A 19,257-nucleotide genomic window follows, 5' to 3' on the forward strand; every position below is an offset into this window, starting at 1 on the left:
GACTGAGCCACTGCGGTGCCCCCAAAATATTAAGTTGTGCTCATTACAAAAATTATTATTTTTTTTAAAAGATTTTATTTATTTATTCATAGAGACACAGAGAGAGAGAGGAGAGAGAGAGGCAGAGACACAGGCAGAGGGAGAAGCAGGCTCCATGCAGGGAGCCCGACGTGGGACTCGATCCAGGGTCTCCAGGATCACGCCCTGGGCTGCAGGCGGTGCTAAACCACTGCGCCACCGGGGCTGCCCCTCATTATAAAAATTATTAGTGAGATACTGTATTTTACATTCTTTGTACTAGATTTTTTTCACTCCACTGTGTATTTTACGTTTACAGTGTATCTTATTTAGTAGTATCCATATTTCAAATGCTCAGTAGCTCCATGCGGCCTAGTGGTACCCAGTGAAACATGCAGTTCTGTAGTGTATCTGTAGGATAAATACTGCTTTACCCACTGATTTCAGAGAGGACCAAGACTAGCAGGGCTGAGGGGAGGGGATGAAGAAGAGATACGTGGCAAGGAGTACCAATCAATGCGGTCATGCTTCACACCTCTTCCCATCTGGGTTAGTTGCTCTACAAACAGCTATGGATAGATTTATTGATTTATCTGTTTTCTCCACTAAACCAACTGCTTAAGGTGGGAACTATGTTTTTTTGTTTCTATTTCCCTAGAGTTTCTCAGTGCTCAGTACTAAGACACTAATACTTACTAGAAGTCTGTACTTAAAATGGCTTTACACCCTGCCTGGGAAGATTTGTAGCATGATTTATTGCATTTCTGGAAGTTGGATGTATTGATGTCACTCATATTAGTTACACATATAGCCATTCCTTACTCTACAAATTGGGAGCAGAAGAAAATGATAGTGTATACATCAGGAATGAGTCTACATGCGAAGATTCTACAGTTGGTAAATACTTTATACAGTGTCATATTTTTTGCATTTTACATTTTTTTGCCATTAATAATAACTAATATTCAATGAACGTATTCTATGTTGCCTGTACATTTTTTTGTCCCATTTGCTTTTCATAAAACTGCGGTGAATAGGTAGGTGGTATTGACCTCATTATATAGATGATGAAAATGAGCTATACTATTTTCTATTACAAAAGGCGTTTACTTGTCCTGAGTGGAATTAGTGCATAAATTTAGTGTGTGGGATTGGATATAATTTTCCTTCTAGAATCCATAGTAATTGTGTGATTGATGATTATATTTTACATAAAATACAGATTTGTGTCTAGGGAGATGCAGAGAGTACATCTGCTTTGAAAACTTAAAAAGAAACTATTTTGAAGGGCACCTGGGTGGCTGAGTGGTTGAGTTGTGATCCTCTGGTCCTGGGATTGAGTCCTGCATCAGGCTCCCTACAGGGAGCCTGCTTCTCCCTCTGCCTCTGTCTCTGCCTCTCTCTCTCTCATGAATAAATAAATAAAATCTTAAAAAAAAACTATTTTGAAATAACTGCAGATATACAAAAGTACATTATAATACAGCAAACCCGGTGTTATGTATTCATCAGCCAGCTTCACAAATTAATTTGTTAAAATTAATCAGATTTAAAATTAAATTTAAATAAAATTTATTAAAATAACAATATAATTAAAGCCCTCAGCATGTTACCCTCCTTGATCACTTGCTCCTCTCTTTCATCAAAGGTAACTGTTATCCTGAATTTGAGATTTGTTAGTCCAGTGTATTTCTTTATATACTTATTATATATTTATATTTCATTTTTTAAATTTTTTTTTTTAATTTTTATTTATTTATGATAGTCACAGAGAGAGAGAGAGAGAGAGAGAGAGAGAGAGAGAGAGGCAGAGACACAGGCAGAGGGAGGAGCAGGCTCCATGCACCGGGAGCCCGATGTGGGACTCGATCCCGGGTCTCCAGGATCGCGCCCTGGGCCCAAGGCAGGCGCTAAACCGCTGCGCCACCCAGGGATCCCTATATTTCATTTTTTAAAAAAGATTTTATGTATTCATGAGAGACACAGAGAGGCAGAGACATAGAGGGAGAAGCCGAGTTCTCCCAGGGAGCCTATGACAGCATAGATCTTCTTTAGATTTAGATTCAACTAACACTCCATCCCTGGACCCAGGATCACACCCTGAGCTGAAGGCAGACGCACAATTGCTGAGCCACCCAGGTGTTCCCTATATTTAATTTTCTCAAATCGTTTTAGTTTTAGAGTGAAGAAGTCAGAATTCTTTTTAAGATTTTGCTTATTTATTTGAGAGGGAGAGAGAGAGAGAAAGAGTGCACAGAGAGAGAACCAGATTCCTTGCTGAACAGAGAGCTTGATGTGGAGCTCAGTCCCAGGACCTGAGATCATGACCTGAACCAAAGGCAGACGCTTAACCGACTGAGTCGCTCAGGTTCCCCAGAAATCAGAATTCTTAGGTCATAATTCTTTTGTGTATATTTTTTCAGCCTGTGAAGTGTTTTCTGAACTTCCAACTTTGTATTTCTGGATAGAATCATTAAGTTTCATTTTGAGAAATAAGAACATTTAGTTCAAAGAGCTTTTCTAAGTATTATTGGCTAATATTTTGAACTCCTAAGATTTTAATCTCCTAAAGGGTAAGGACAAGATCATTTAAAATTATTTTGCTCAATGACGTAAAATTATTTTTTGAGGTATTATTAAATATGATTCTTCACTATAGATAGGCATAAGCAGAGAAGAAGCAAGTGACATTGGAACACAGTGGAAATCAAGGAATTTAGTTCAAGAACTAAGGATAATACAGATTATGACAGTGGTCTTTAAGGATCTAAATTCTGATATTCCTATTTCCTTAGGCATAATGGGAATAGTGGTACTTGTGTTATTAGGATAATGGGGAGGACTAGAGTATTTAATGTACCTTGAACCATTGCAAATGCTTTATTGTCAGCATATCAAATATTTTTCAGAACTTGGTATTTGTGGTCTTTAGGTTTAAAAAGCTGCCTGAGGACGCCTGGGTGGCTCAGTGGTTGAGCATCTGCCTTCAGCTCAGGTCATGATCACCAGGTCCTGGGATCAAGTCCCACATCAGGCTCCCTGCGGGGAGCCTGCTTCTCCCTCTGCCTGTGTGTCTGCCTCTTTCTGTGTGTCTCTCATGAATAAATAAATAAAATATTTAAAAAAAAAAAGCTGCCTGAAAGCTCAGCCTGTTTTTAGCCTCTTTTTTAATTGTTGAAGATGATTAGGAGTGGATTATGTAAGCTAGAAGGTGTTCTTTTCCTTTTCTTTTCTTTTCTTTTCTTTTTTTCTTTCTTTTCTTTTTTTCTTTCTTTTCTTTCTTTCAAAACATAATTTTGAGTGACAATATTTTTTTTAAAGATTTTATTAATATATTCATAGAGACAGAGAATGAGAGACAGAGACACAGGCAGAGGGAGAAGCAGGCTCCAAGCAGAGAGTCTGACGTGGGACTCGATCCTGGGTCTCCAGGATCACGCCCTGGGCTGCAGGCAGCGCTAAACCGCTGCGCCACTGGGGCTGCCCTAGAAGGTGTTCTTTAAAAAAATTTTTTAAACTATATTCTCTGCCCAGCGTGTGCTTCATGTAGTTAGAGTTGCATGTGCTACCAGCTAAGCCAGCCAGGTGCCTCTCCTTTTGATTTTAAATACTCCGAAAGGTAGGGGTATGGTAGAAGGTATGCCTGTTTTACCTGATTGGTTTGCATTCACTTTTCTGTAAGTAGTGGTGATACTCCAAGCTGGTGTGGCACAGACATCAACCATGAAGAAAGAAGGGTTTGTACTTAAACTCATCCCTGTCCATAAAGTGCAGTATTACTTGATTCTGGTAGATTGTTATTTTTAATACGATTTTTTCCATCTGAAACAAAAATAATGTTCATATAGGAAATTTGCAAGCTTTAAAAGATGTGAAGAAAAAAATCAACCATAATTCCATTATTCAGAAAGAATAGTTTTTAGGATTTAGCATGTTTCCCAAGGTTTTTTTAATTCCTCTTAATTCCTTCAGTTTTTCCATAGCCATAGATTGAATGAGAAGAGTTAACAGGAAGGGTTTTTAGTAGGATGTTAAGGAGATAATAAACTTTCATTTGAATGGTGAGGGAAATGTTTGAATGTTATGGAAAATAACCTCTGTTTTTCAACCCTATTTTGGGAGCAAAGACACTTTTACTATATTTATTGCATTTCAAGTAAAAAAGACCTAGCACTGTTTATCTTTATTTTTATTTATTTATTTATTTTTAAAGATTTTATTTATTTATTCGTGAGAGACACAGAGAGAGACACAGGCAAAGGGAGAAGCAGGATCCATGCTGGAAGCCTGACGTGGGACTTAGTCCCAGGTCTCCAGGATCATGCCCTGGGCTGAAGGCGGCGCCAAACCGCTGAGCCACCCAGGCTGCCCGACTGTTTATCTTTAATTTGGCATGGAGAACACTATTTGTATTGATAGTAATCTTAATGTTGCCTTCATTATGAAAAATATTTTCCCTGTGTATAGAATTCTGGGTTGACAGTTTTTTTCTTCTACTATTTTGAAGTAGTGAAAAAAGCCCTTGTCCTCTGGCTTGCATAATCTCTGACAATATAACAATTTTTATCTTTGTTCTTGAGTATATATTTAATATCCAGCGTTGCAGCCTATTAGCTGCCTTCAAGCTGTTTGACTTTAATGTGGCTAGACATCTGAGTTTGTTGATTGGTTTTGTATTTATTCTGCTTGGGATTTTTCTAAACTTGTTGCATCTGTGGTTTGATATCCATTATTTCTGGAAAATTCTTTTTTTTTTTTTTTTTTTTTTAAGATTTAAGAGAGAGCATGAGCAGAGGGGGAGGGACAAAGGAAGAGCAGTCTCCTTGCTAAGCGGGAAAGCCTGACAGGGGGCTCAGTCACAGTATCCCAGGATCTCAACCTGAGCCAAAGGTAGACAATTTCAGGTGACTGAGCCACGCCCGTGCCCCTGTTTCTGGAAAGTTTTTGACCATTCTCTCCAAGTATTTCTTCTACCCTAGTCTCTTTACTTTCTCCTTCTGAGACTTCATTTTATATGTATATTAGACCATTTGATAGTGTCCCTCAACATTGGATGCTTGCTTTGTTTTTTCTCAGTGTGTGTTTCAGTTTGGGTAATTTTTATCAATTTGTCTTCATTTATCTTCAAGTTCTTTGATTCTTTCATTATCTGGTCTACTCTATTATTGAGTCTATTGAAAGAATTCTTTATGTCTGACAGTGTATTTTTTTATTTCTAGCATTGCCATTTGATTTTTAGAAATATTCTCCCATCTCCTTCCTGAAATTATCTCCGTTCATATATGTTGTCCATCTTTTTCACTAAGTCCTTTAACATACTAATCATCATAATTAAAAAAGAATCCTGTCTGTTGGGGATCCCTGGGTGGCTCAGCGGTTTAGCGCCTGCTTTTGGCCCAGGGCGCAATCCTGGAGTCCCAGGATCGAGTTCCTCATTGGCTCCCAGCATGGAGCCTGCTTCTCCCTCTGCCTGTATCTCTGCCTCTCTCTATCATGAATAAATAAATAAATCTTAAAAAAAAAAAAAAAAGAATCCTGTTATTTCCAGTATCTAAGTGATCCTACTTGTATTGATTGCTTTTTCTCTTCAGTATTGGTGGTTTTTGGTGTGTATATGTGTCTCATAATTTTTATTTAAGTGTTGAGCATTTTGTATAATATAGTAGAGACTGAGGGAAGTAGTATTTATGTTTGAAAATTGGTATGCCTCTTCTATTGGGCCATTGTGGTGAGTTTTGAGTCAAATTTATCCTGAGTTGAGCTAGTCTGGGGGTATATTGTTGCTGTCATTATCTTTAGTGTGCCACAGGCTTCAGAATCTTACGGTGGTGGCCAATGTTAGTCCGGTGGTAGAATGCTCTTGCTGGCTACTTGGTGTTAGGATTGTGGATGTGGTTATCCCAGTCCAGCCTTAGTGTTAGGCAGACCCTATGCACCTTTGGGCTTTATCATTGTTTCCTTTCCTTTTTCCCTTGGCAGTCAGTGTTTACCTTGTATTTCTGGTCGTTCTTGGATGGAGTTTTTTGCCCCTCACCCAGCAATAGGAGACTTGTGCTTGGTATATCAGTGTTGGGTCTTAGACCCAAAATGATTTCTTACCCTTCCCCACAGGGTTGGAGGAATTTGCTTTCTTCTTATCCTGGCAACAGTAGATATCTGCCAGTGAACTGGCAGTGCGAATGTTCGTTGCCTCTTTTCCAGTGGCCTGAGGTTTTTGCTTCATACGAAAAAGATCTGGGGAAGCTAGTGGGTATTTGTGCCTGTTCTCAATGATGGCTGATCACTTCCTGCACTCCTGTAATATTGAGTGGGACTCTTTTTTTTTTTTCTTTTCCTCATGAATGTAGTCTTTCTTGTGAGGACTAGTGCAGGCCTTTGAAAAGAGCTGGCAAGTGAGTGAGTGTAGACACACATTTTATCTAGGGCACTCAGTTGGGAAAGTGTTACTCTTCTACACTTAGCTTTTAGGAACTGTTTTTTTTTTCTTTTTTCTTTTTTCTTTTTTTTTTTCTCAAGATTTTATTTATTTGGGGGATCCTTGGGTGGCTCAGCGGTTTGGCGCCTGCCTTTGGCCCAGGCCGTGGTCCTGGAGTCCGGGGTGGAGTGTCCTGCACCAGGCTCCCTGCATGGAGCCTGCTTCTCCCTCTGCCTGTGTCTCTGCCTTTCTCTCTCTCTCTCTCTGTGTCTCACGAATAAATAAATAAGATCTTTAAGATCTTAATGTGGGATAAGAGCATGATGTTGTGGGACTCAATCCTGGGACTCCAGGATTACACCCTGAGCTGAAGGCAGAAGCTCAATCACTGAGCCATCCACGCATCCCTCTAATGATAATCTTTAGTTTATCAATCTGTGCTAAACTTTATTCCAAGGATTCAGTGTGGTTTACAAAAATACTTGTGATAATGCTAGGTAAACAAACTAGATAAGGAAATCAAAGCAAAGGGAAAACAGGATAGGGATAAACAGAGCTTGAGTATTCGATTGAAATAAATGCCAAAGACTCTTGATGGTTGCTGGATGTGGGTTGCAGATATGGATCTGAGCCTCATCAGGATGAAAGCAAAGTTACAAGATTGACAATGTTCAAATTTTTAATATAAATTTATTTTCATGGGTGCCTTTTATTTTTTTATTTTTTTTGTGTGGGTGCCTTTTAAATGTAGGAAGAAATAGTTTTTACTTTTATTGGCATAAATAGTGAAGTATGTAATACTTCATAGTGAAGTATGTAATATATATGACAACTGTTTATTTATTTTAAACTTTTATTTATTCAGTCATGAGAGAGAGAGAGAGAATGAGGGGCAGAGACACAGGCAGAGGGAGAAGCAGGCTCCATGCAGGGAGACCGAAGTGGGACTCGATCCTGAGTCTCCAGATCACGCCCTGGGCCGAAGGCCATGCTAAACCACTGAGCCAACGGGCTGCCCAGACTTCTGTTTTTTTTTTTTTTTTTTTTTTTTTTAATTTTTATTTATTTATGATAGTCACAGAGAGAGAGAGAGAGAGGCAAAGACACAGGCAGAGGGAGAAGCAGGCTCCATGCACCAGGAGCCCGATGTGGGATTCGATCCCGGGTCTCCAGGATCGCGCCCTGGGCCAAAGGCAGGCGCTAAACCGCTGCGCCACCCAGGGATCACCTAGAGCAGGTTTAGAAAGATAGTACTAAGTATGTCAAGTCCTATGGTAATAAGTGCTGTGTGGAAAAATAACGCAGGGTATAAAGACATTGGAGTTGTTAGGGTGATCAAAGAAGTCTTTTTTAAGGGGAAAATTGAACAGAGATATGAAGGAAGTGGAGGTTTAAGTTGTGGGAATGTCAGCATATCTGTGGGTAGTGTCTCAGGTAGAGGGAACAGCAGGTGCAAGATCTATGAAGTTTATACCATCCATACACATTTGAAGCAGCTAAAGGAGGCCCGTATAATTAAGATGAGGAAGTTAGGGGCCAGTACAGGTATTCCCTCATAGGAAATCGGAAGGATTTTGGGTTTTATTCTGAGAAGAGAAACTGTTAGAGGGTTTAGAGCAGAGATGATATTTATATGACTTTTGTTTTGTAAGAATTAGCCTGATTTTACATATACTTACCCCCCTAGATTCTGTAATTAACATCTTAATCTACTTTACTAAATTGTTCCATTTGACTACTGATACCAGGAAAACAGTTTTCTTCCAAAATACTTATTCTGTTTCCTAGAGTATCTTAAATTTTACTTTCAGATCATTTTTTTTATCTTAAGTAATTTATTGTTGTGATAAAATCATAATAATTCCCGAAGTCTGAATTATTTTTGGTGACTTATTTATTAAAGTATATTGTGACTGAAATTCATTCTTTTACTGTTTTCAGCGATGCTATAGATGCTTGGTGCCTATGAAGGAAGGAAGTAGAATGCCACTAAGGGAGGCAAAATTGGTTAGGGTATAGAACTGAGAATTCCAAAGGCAAACTCAACTACTTCATCAGCTGAGCTAGAGTCATCTCTGTTAATGTTATTAACTGTGATACCTGATGCCTTTGCTTCCCGTATGTTGATGTAATGCTTAAGTCTCTTCTTAATTAATACTTTATATAAATGTAGCGTGGTATTGTGGCTAAGACTATGGATTCTAGAGTCAGAATATTTAGGTTTGAATTCCAAACTTCAAGTTTTTTGTTTTGTTTTTGCTTTTCTGTGCCTCAGTTGTCCTCCCTGAAATGGGACAAAATAATGGAACTTCCTTCTAGGTTTCTTTTACTGTGCATAGAACAAAGGCTCGTGTAGTAAGTGCCTAATAATGTGAGCTATTCATATTATATGGAATATGTAGGTAACCATAAGCCTTTGTTTTTAAGGCCCTTTGTCATAACAAAGTGAAGTGTTTTTACAGTGTGTTAACACTATTTCTAGGTCTTCCCTATTTGTTTTTGTTTCAAAGTAGTTTTGTCAGCAGCTGAATGATTCTTTTGGAATGTGCTATCTCCTAGATCATCAAGATATGCCTGGTTTGGTTTTCTATTTTGGAATAAACTAGTGACCATTACAATTTTAAGTGTTAATATGTCCCTGAAATTGGTCTGATACTAGTATACAGAAATAATTTGTGTTTGAATAATTAAGCCAGTCAGATTTGTAGGCTAATGGAGCATTTTTATTTTAAGACTTTATTTATTCATGAGAGACACACAGAGAGAGAGAGGCAGAGACACAGGCAGAGGGAGAAGCAGGCTTCATGCAGGTAGCCCGACGTGGGACTCGTTCCTGGGGCCTCCAGGATCATGCCCTGGGCTGAAGGTGGTGCTAAACTGCTGAGCCACCTGGGCTGCCCGCTAATGGAACATCTTTATATATATTATATTACGGCTTTTATACTATTTTAAAAACTTAGTGGATTGCCCGAGTGGCCGACTTGTTTAAGCATCTTTGGGTTAGGTCTTGATCTCAGGGTTCCGGGATGGAACCTTGTATTGGGCTCCCTGTTCAGCAGGGAGTCTGCTTATTCCTCTTCCTCTGCCCCCTGCTCATGTACTTTCTCTCTCTCTCGAATAAAATCTTAAACTTTGTTAGTTAGGTCTGTAATTATCAAAAGCTTTTACATTCCAAGAGCTTAATTCTTTAAATGTGATGAACTATCATACTATCTTGTTTGCTAAGCTGACCACGGTATTATACTTCTAATTGTGTGTCTCCTCTTTTAATTTACTTTATTGTAGTGTAGCCTTGCTTAGTTTTTATTTCAATTGCAGTTGGTTAACAGTGTTAACCAATATAACAATGTTATATTAGCTTCAGGTATACAATATAGTGATTCATCAGCACTTGCATACAACACCCAGTGCTCATCACAAGTGAACCCCTTATAATCCCCTCACCTTTTTAACCCATTGCCCCCATGTGGCCACCTCCATTCTTGTAACCTTCAGTTTGTTTTCTGTAGTTAAGAGTCTGTTTCTTGGTTTGCCCCCCCTCTTGATCTTTTTATTCTATCTCCTTTTTATTTTTATTTTATTTTTTAAAGATTTTATTTATTTGTTCATAGAGACACAGAGAGAGGCAGAGACATAGGCAGAGAGAGAAGCTGGCTCCATGCAGAGAGCCCAATGTGGGACTTGATCCTGTAACTCCAGGATCATGCCATGTGGGCTGAAGGCAGGCGCTCAACTGCTGAGCCACCCAGGTGTCCCAGTATCTCCTTTTTAAAAAAGCTGTTCTCTAGATCTCATAAACTCCACATGCGTAAGTCAGATTTGATCATTTGCATTTTAGCATTTTAATGTGTATACAGTTATTGAGAAATCAGTGGCTCTAAAAGTGAATATGTAATTAAATAGCCTCTCTTTCGAATTTTGATGCTGCTTGGGTACAGTTTTTGGTAATGTGTTTTGCTTTGGATGTAGACTTGCGGAAATTGTTATTTAAAGTAGGCTCCACATTACAGGGTGGAGCTGAACATGGGGCTTGAACTCATGCCCTGAGATCAAGACTTGAGCTGAGATCAAGAGTCTGAGGCTTAACCAACTGAGCCATGCAGGGGCCCCCACCTAAAATTTAAATTAAACAAAAATCATTTAGAGCAATTTGTTTCCATCACTATTCTTTTCTTTTTTACTTTAGTGCCAGTAAGTGTTAAGCCAAGTTTTTGGCCCAGATCCTCTGTTCTACTTCAGTTTAAGTGCTAAAGTCATCAATATTTCCTTTTTGTTTGATTCCTTTTTCTCCCCTCTCAAATGTCTTGTGTTACATTATTTAATATGTCATTATTACTTTATTTAGTTATTCACTGGTTCAGAGTCATTGTGGGCTAGGGCAGATAAAAAGAATGCAGATCTTTTGAGACTTGTTAAATGTCTTACAATTTTAAATATTTTGATAATTCACCATTAAGAGAGAATGAGGAGGGTCACGAAGACATCTCAATAGCAAAAGCCTGGTATCAAATGGAATAGCAGTTTCTAGAGGATTTTATTTTTAATTGGCATTAGATTTATATGACTCTTACATTCTATTTCCAGCTATGCAGTTTTGCCTTCACAGTGGTTTTGGCTTGTAAATTTCTAGCCTCCAAATTCATCATGATTTAAGTCATGCCTGAGTCTGAAACTCAGCATTGCCACTAGTGTAAGTGCAGTTACACATTATTCACATGTGTAATGCAAACTGGCAGACTAAGCTTCCAGCTGATGTGTTAAATACAGTGGAAAGAAATTTTTCACACATTTAATTCGTGTTATTTTCTTACATGAAAGTGCTCAATAATATTGGCCTGGTCTGAAGTAATTGAATCACAGTTGAACTTGAATTAGCCCAAATTGAAAAAGAAAATATTGTTTGACCTGGCAGGAAATTTGTTCTGTATCTGTATACAGATACAGATATACTTAAGTGTCTTAAGTATTAAAACATTAGGTATCTGAAAGCATATTAAATAATGAGATGTTTATTTGAAAAATAACAAGTTTAGGGATCCCTGGGTGGCGCAGCGGTTTGGCGCCTGCCTTTGGCCCAGGGCGCGATCCTGGAGACCCGAGATCGAATCCCACGTCGGGCTCCTGGTGCATGGAGCCTGCTTCTCCCTCTGCCTGTGTCTCTGCCTCTCTCTCTCTCTCTCTCTGTATGTGACTATCATAAATAAATAAAAATTAAAAAAAAAAAAAAGAAAAATAACAAGTTTACATTTGTGACTAAATTCCAACTAATTTATGGCATTCACGAAAAAGTCCTTTTCCTTCTCTCACCCTGTACTTCGTAACTGGTAATGAATCAACAGAAAAAGAGGTTACATGGTTTGAATTAGTCATTTAGATTTTGGTTTTCCAACATATAGGGAGGTAAAAATTATTTGGTATCTTAAAAATGTTCACATAATTTTGTCTTTAATAATTAAAATTTATTTTTTGGCATAGAGTAGTTTTCTTATAATGTAGTGGAAGAAGTACTATCATTAAGAGTTTACTAAAACTTCTGTATCTTTTCAAACTGAAATATAGCTTTGGTTCAGCTGCTCGCCAATCCTTAAGTCCATTATTTATAAATGCATGAGTTCATTATAGGGGAAAATAGGATGGTGGCCATAGAATTATTTGGAATTGGAAGTCAGGTGACCTGGGTTGAATCTCTGCTCTGACTCTTACTAGCTGTGTGATTGTGGGAAAGCCACCACATATCTTTGTTCCTTAGCTTCCTAATCAGTAAAATGGGTATAATGGCAGTTACTTCACAAATTGTTTTGAGCCTCAAATGAAAAGTGCATATACATGCTTAGTGTGGAGCCCAACTTTCAGGGTGTGCTCAATAGTGTTGTGCTATTATTGTTGGGTTTAATTTTCTCATTCTTCCCGCAATGCTCTGCCGTTGCTGAGAGTCTCTTTTCTCCAACATGGTGCCTTTCTCCTTACCTTCAGCATCTCTCTTCATCCCAGGAACAGATCACGGTAGAACAATTAGCCTTTGGTTTTTATAGCATAGGTGCATGCTCTTACTGAGCTTCAGATTTTAGGATGTGAAATTTTATCTCCATCCCCCTTTTTATGCTATTTACCTAATTCCTTGGTGGGGCATTGAAGTAGGACTTTGAAGTGGTAGAATGGTTTTTCAGTGGTCAACTAAGTATTCAGAATATGTAGAAGATCCTGTGTGTGGGGGGGTATCCAATTGGAACACTCCTATTGTTACTCATCTGTGTGACAGATTAATGGATGGACCTAATAGTTTGTAAATTCTACTTAGGTTATTGTGTCTTCTCTCATGTACTGGGGAGCATGTGGGAGAAGTGAAACAGGATTCTTTTAAGGTAAACAAAACAAATATATACATTAATAATAAATTATGTTATTGTTTAGCTGTTCTGTGTAGTCAGTAAATATAGTTGATTTTAGAAAAGGGAGATTTGAAGGTAAGACTGGTCATAGAATAATTGTTAGAGAGGAAGGATTTACCTTTGGTCCTGAGAACTAGTTAGGATTTGTGTGAGTTAGGAAAAGCTAGGTGATGAGAGTGAGGCAAAGGGAAGTAGAGGAGGGGGGGAATTGGAGGGGAAATGAATATGGCATATTTAGAGAGTTCTGAAGGAATAACAGTAACCCCAAAGCTAACTTTTTTATTGAGTACTGAGTCTATGCCAACTACTATGTAAGGGATTGACTCAGTTAATTTTACCAGCAACTTCATTTTATAAATGGAGTTTAGAAAGTTGGCCATAATGTTGCCTCCTAAGTTTGTTATAATGGAAGAATTGTGTTTGTGCATAGATGCAGTTTATTTGTTGCTTTGTAACAAACCATCCCAAAACAGTTGTTAGTGAACAGCAGAATAATTTTCACAAACTTAAAATAATGATGTAAAATAGGAAGAAGTGGAGTATTTATAGAACTGAACCACAGAAGATTCCCATGTTTCCTTCTAGTTAGTATCTGCTTCCACTGACCTACTTCTAATAGCATAGCTTTTTAAACTTTTTTGGTCAGTTCTTGAACTTTGTGTTAATGTAATCACACAGAATTTTCTTTTTTGTGTCTGGTTTCTTTTACTCAGCATTGTGTGATTCATACCACACAATTTTTTTTATATCTTTGTTTTTTTTTTAAGATTTATTTATTTACTTATTCATGAGAGACAGAGAGAGAGAGGCAGAGATGCAGGGAGCCTGTTGTGGGACTCGATCCCATGTCTCCAGGATCACACCCTGGGCCCAAGGCAGAGCCAGGGATCCCCAATTAAACTCTTACGAAACAAAATTGAAAGGTTTTGTAGGACAATAGAATACAAATGGAATTGAAGTTAAAAGAAATTTTTAAAAAGATTAGAGAGGGAGAGAGTACACAAGGTTGGGGAGGAGCAGAGGCAGAGGGAGAAGCCAGACTCTGTTCTGACCTGGAAGCCTGATGCAGGACTCAATCCAGGACCCTGAGATCATGACCTGAGCTGAAGGCACATGCTTAATTGAGCCACCCAGGCACCCCAACTTTAAAAAAAAAGAAGCATTAAATGTGTGTATAAGATTCTAAGGGGGTCCCTGGGTGGCTCAGCAGTTTAGCTCCTGCCTTTGGGCCAGGGCATGGTCTGAGAGTCCTGGGATCGAGTCCCACGTTGGGCTCCTGGCATGGAGCCTGCTTCTCCCTCTGTCTCTCTGATTCTCTCTCTCTCTCTCTTGACCCCCTCCTCTCAGTGTCTATCGTGTGTGTGTGTATATATATATATAAAAATAAAAAAATCTTAAAAAAATTAAAAAAATAAAAATAAAGATTCTAAACTATTTTGAAGAGCAAGTTAGTGACATAATCTGAAATTTAAAAAAAGTATTTATTTATTTTAGAGACAGTGTGCGAGTAGGGGAGGAACAGGGAGAGGGTTAAGCAGACTCTGCACTGTATGTGGAGCCCCACTTGGGGCTGTATCCCACAACTCTGAGATCACAACCTGAGCTGAAATCAAGAGTTGTAGGCTTAACCAATTGATCCACCTGGTGTCCCTGAAATGTCAGTCTTTAAAATATTCCAGTTGAGGTGCCTGGGTGGCTCAGCCAGTTAAGCATCTGAGATAGCCTCAGGTCATGATCTCAGAGTCCTAGGATCCAGCCCTGCTTCAGCATACCTGCACAGCAGGGATTCTGCTTGTCCCTCTCCCTTTGCCTTTACCCCTGCTCGTGGATGCACTGTCTCTCTCTGAAATAAAGTTAAAAAAAAAATTCCAATCATGTAATTGTGGTCAATATCCACACAAAAAGTTTTCTTTCTCATTTTTCCTTGGAAAAACCAGCATTAAAGAACTTTATGGGGCAGCCCAGGTGGCTCAGCGGTTTAGCTTTGCCCTTCAGCCCGGGGTGTGATCCTGGAGTGTAATCCTGGATACCCGGGATCGAGTCCTGTGCCAGGCTCCCTTCATGGAGCCTGCTTCTCCCTCTGCCTGTGTCTGTGCTCCCCCGCTCTTTCTCTGTGTCTCTCATGAATAAATAAAATCTTAAAAAAAAAAACAAAAACCTTTATGAAGAAAAACACTGTATGATTGTACGTCTATGTATAATCTAAAATAAAAACAAAACCCCCAAACAAAATTTATAGATAAAGAGAACAGATTGATGGTTGCCAGAGTTATGGGGTAGGGGTGGGCAAAATGGGTGAAGGGAGTCAGAAGGCACAGATTTCCAGTTATAAAGTAGATAAGTTATGCCATGTACACCGTGATAACTATAGTTAATAATACTGTATTGCGTATTTGAAATTTGTTAAGAGAGTAGATCTTAAAGGTTCTCATCACAAGGAAAAGCACTATTGTGATGGATGTTAATTAGAATTATCTCAGTGATTATTTGCAGCATACACAGATAACTAAATCGTTGTTTTACCTGTAAAGCTATTATAATGTTCCATGTCAGTTATACCTTAAGTTAAAAAATGAATTTTATGAAGATGGAGGAGTACAGGGATTAAGTAGGTTTAGTGATGATCTGAGCTGAGGTAGAAAATCTTGGAATGAGATTGAAATTAACTTTGTCCTAAACTAGACAATGAATACCAAAATGGCCATTTTATGTATGTTAGGGATGAGTGTTTTTTTTTTTTTTTTTTTTTAAGATTTATTTACTTATTTTAGAATGAGAGGGTGAGTGCAGGGTAGGGGGAGGGGCAGAGGGAGAGGGAGAATCTGTGCTGTATCTTCTGCATATGGTACCTGACAATCAATCCTGGGACCCTGAGATACGACTGGGGCTGAAATTTAAAGTCGGTAGCTTAAACTGACTGAGCCACCTAGATGGCCCATAAATGAATGATTTTTAATTAGCTTGGTTTAGGTGCCACAGAATTGCATATTTATTTTTTTATTTTATTTTATTTTATTTTTTTGATTTATTTATTTATTTATTCATGATAGAAAGAGAGAGAGAGAGAGAGAGAGGCAGAGACACAGGCAGAGGGAGAAGCAGGCTCCATGCACCGGGAGCCTGATGTGTGGGACTCGATCCCGGGTCTCCAGGATCGCGCCCTGGGCCAAAGGCAGGCGCTAAACCGCTGCACCACCCAGGGATCCCGCATATTTATTTTTTTTTAAAGATAGATTCATTCATTCATTCATTCATTCATTCATTCATTCATACCTACCTACCTACCTAGAGAGAGAGAGGCAGAGACACAGGAGGAGGGAGAAGCAGGCTCCATGCCAGGAGCCCGACGCGGGACTCGATCTCAGGTCTCCAGGATCACACCCTGGGCCAAAGGCAAGTGCCAAACCTCTGAGCCACCCAGGGATCCCCAGAATTGCATATTTAAAAGTGTGTTTTTTTTTCCAAGGCAGATTTTTGTGGGTGTTGTCAAACTTTAGCATAATGGAGTTGATGCCTTTTTTTTTTTTTATTTGCTAAAAAAAAAATGAGAAATGGAGGTACACACATCCTTATTATTAATTAGTATGATTTTGAAAATAAGAGTGTCTGGGAAATCAGTGGTAGAGAGCATAGGAAAGGAAATTCTGCAGTATCTCCTCCTCCTGTTTTCTCTGTTAAGATATTTTACATGTATGTCAAGCGTGTAGTTTCCCCTGTGTAGTTCTTCCTGTATTTCTTACCAATACATCAAATTTCACTGTCTCAGCTAAGAACAGCAAAGCAGTGAGTATGTAAGGTGAGGAAATAAGTGTATTAAATCTTCCTAGTTCTTTTTTTTTTTTTTTTTTTTTTAAGATTTTATCCCTTTATTCATGAAAGACACAGAAAGAGAGGCCAAGACACCTATAGGCAGAGGGAGAAACAGGCTCCCTGTAGGGAGCCCGATGTGGGACTGGATCCCACAACCCCAGGACCATGGCCTGAGGCAAAGGCACTCAACTACTAAGCCACTCAGGCACCTCTTTTCGTAGTTCTTTATGAAACTATTTCTATGTTGATGTTTTCATCCAACTTCATTGGAAAGTTGTCTTTCCTTTTACAGATAACTCTCACTTTCTTTTTGGTCTTGTTTCCATTTCCTTTCATCTCTCTCAAGGTTCCTGTTCCATTACGTACTCTGGCCTTTTCTTTTTCAAATGCACATACATTTTAAAAATATTTATTTATTTTGGGGGGGTTGAGCAAAAGTTGGAGGAATGATGGAGGAACAAGCAGACTCCCCACTGACCATGGAGCCTGACATGGGGATCCAACCCAGGACCCTGAGATCATGACCTAACCTGAAGTCAGATATTTAACTGACTGAGCCATCCAGGTGTCCCTCATATGCGTGTTCTTGGCTTTGTTATGATACCTTCCTTTGTGCCTGAGACTTGTTCAGAACTTTTCTATACTAACCATATTTGTTACAGTTTTTTTTTTAAAGATTTTGTTTATGAGAGAGAGGAAGAGAGAAGGGGGAGGAACAGAGGGAGAGGGACAAGCAGACTCTGCACTGAGTGTTGAGACCGACTTGGGGCTTTGAGATCCTGACGCAAGCCAAAACCAAGAGGCCGAAGCTTAATTGACTAAGCCACCCAGGTGTCCTCTAATATACTTTCTTGAGCTGCTGGTAGTAAAAAAGTGTTTTGGAGAAGGCCCAGGTGTCTCCATGGTTTAGCGCCACCTTCAGCCCAGGTCCTGGTCTTGGAGACCTGGGATTGGGTCCCGCGTCGGGCTCCCTGCGTGGAACCTGCTTCTCCCTCTGCCTGTGTCTCTGCTTCTCTGTGTCTCTCAATAAATAAATAAATAAAATCTTTAAAAAAAAGTTTTTTGGCTGTTTCTTGAACATTTAGTGTTTGTTTTTATTATAAGTACAAAATTGCTGCAGAATTATTCTTTACTTGCTGTTTCCATGTTCATGACTCATTCAGAAACCTTAAGAAGCATTTGGCTTCTCTTGTTTTATGTTAGTTTTTTTTTTTTTTTTAAAGATTTTATTTGTTTATTCATGAGAGACACAGAGAGAGAGAGCAGAGATATAGGCAGAGGGAGAAGCAGGCTTCATGCAAGTGGCCTGATGTGGGACTTGGTCCCGGCATTCCAGGATCCTGCCCTAACCGAAGGTAGATGCTCAACCTCTGAGCCACGCAGGCATCCCATGTTAGTTGTTCTTAACCACATCTGCACCTAGAGTTACTTGGAAAGAGTTAAAAACCTGACTGTCACTTTAAGGTTTGGTTCTCATTTAGCTCTAAAGTGCAGCCTGAGCATTGGGATTTAAAAAAAAAAAAAATTATTTATTTATTTATTCATGAGAGACACAGAGAGAGAGAGAGAGAGAGAGGCAGAGGGAGAAGCAGGCTCCATTCAGGGATCCCGACGTGGGACTCGATCCTGTGACTCTAGGATTACACCCTGGGCTGAAGGCAGATGCTTAACCACTGAGCCACCCAGGGATCCTCAGAGCACTGGGATTTTTAAAAGCTGTACAGGTGATTCTGTGTAGCCAAGGTTGAAAACCAGTACCTTTTTTTTTTTTTTTTTAAAGATTTTATTTATTGATTTATGGGAAACACAGAGAGAGGCAGAGACACAGGCAGAGGGAGAAACAGGCTCTTTACAGGGAGCCCAATGTGGGACTCCATCCCAGGACTCCAGGATCATGCCCCGAGCTGGTGGCAGACATTCAGTCTCTGAGCCACCTAGGCATCCCGAGAACCAGGACCTTGATTCACATCACTGGACATCAAATTGATTCCCTTATGAATGAGTTCTTAGAGCCTGAATGAGTATATTCTTGGGACTTCCTCTATCGGTAAGAAGCCTTCTGTGCTTCTTGAAAGTCTCAAGTGAGAACGGCGTTAAAGATTTGAAGGTCTCTTCATACTCGTGGCTCTTGTTTTATGTTCTCTGTATTCCGCAAAGTAGCTAGCTAGGTAAATGTGTGTTCTACTCAACCAGCTGGAATATTTTCTACTCAAGTCCCAAGATCTTGGGCCAGTGGAAGTAGGAAGCGCATTTTATTCCTGGGCACAATCTAAATTCTTTAGGCTAGCTTTTATCAGTAGTAAAACTGGCATTGTTATTTCTCTCTGACAGTTTTTTTTTTCTTTTTAGAACTTTGAAGTGGTAGAAAGATGATCACATTGGTTCCCTCAAATCCCAAAGCATGCTGCTGCTTCTTCCCTTCTAACTTCTTGTGTTTAACATAGTCACCAACGGAACATGCGACATTTGGAGTCTAGGTCAGGGCTTGTCTTGCAGGGCTTACTGCTTGGAGGAGAGGCAACAAAAATGGCCTACCTACCACAGGCACAGTGACACCATGTCACATCCACTGGTGTGACAAAATGGTAGTAGTAGTGTTCATTCTGTGAGCTAAAACAGGTATGT

General features: G+C 39.3%; 1 protein-coding gene and 1 long non-coding RNA gene across 8 annotated transcripts in view; one reads left to right on the forward strand and one right to left on the reverse strand.

Annotated features, from left to right (window-relative positions):
* The window catches only part of LOC140634268 (uncharacterized), a 32,405-nt gene extending 19,754 nt beyond the window's left edge, over window positions 1-12,651 (reverse strand). The window contains exons 1-2 of the long non-coding RNA XR_012031786.1: window positions 12,401-12,651; window positions 3,671-3,840 (exon numbers count right to left, since the gene is read on the reverse strand). This is a non-coding gene — a long non-coding RNA (uncharacterized lncRNA). The remainder of the gene's footprint in view (window positions 1-3,670; window positions 3,841-12,400) is intronic.
* Window positions 1-19,257, forward strand: part of EIF4G3 (eukaryotic translation initiation factor 4 gamma 3) — a 330,571-nt gene that overhangs the window by 42,372 nt on the left and 268,942 nt on the right. The window lies entirely within an intron of this gene.

This window comes from Canis lupus, chromosome 5 (genome assembly GCF_048164855.1).
Source record: "Canis lupus baileyi chromosome 5, mCanLup2.hap1, whole genome shotgun sequence".
In the NCBI taxonomy this organism is placed as follows: Eukaryota; Metazoa; Chordata; class Mammalia; order Carnivora; family Canidae; genus Canis; species Canis lupus.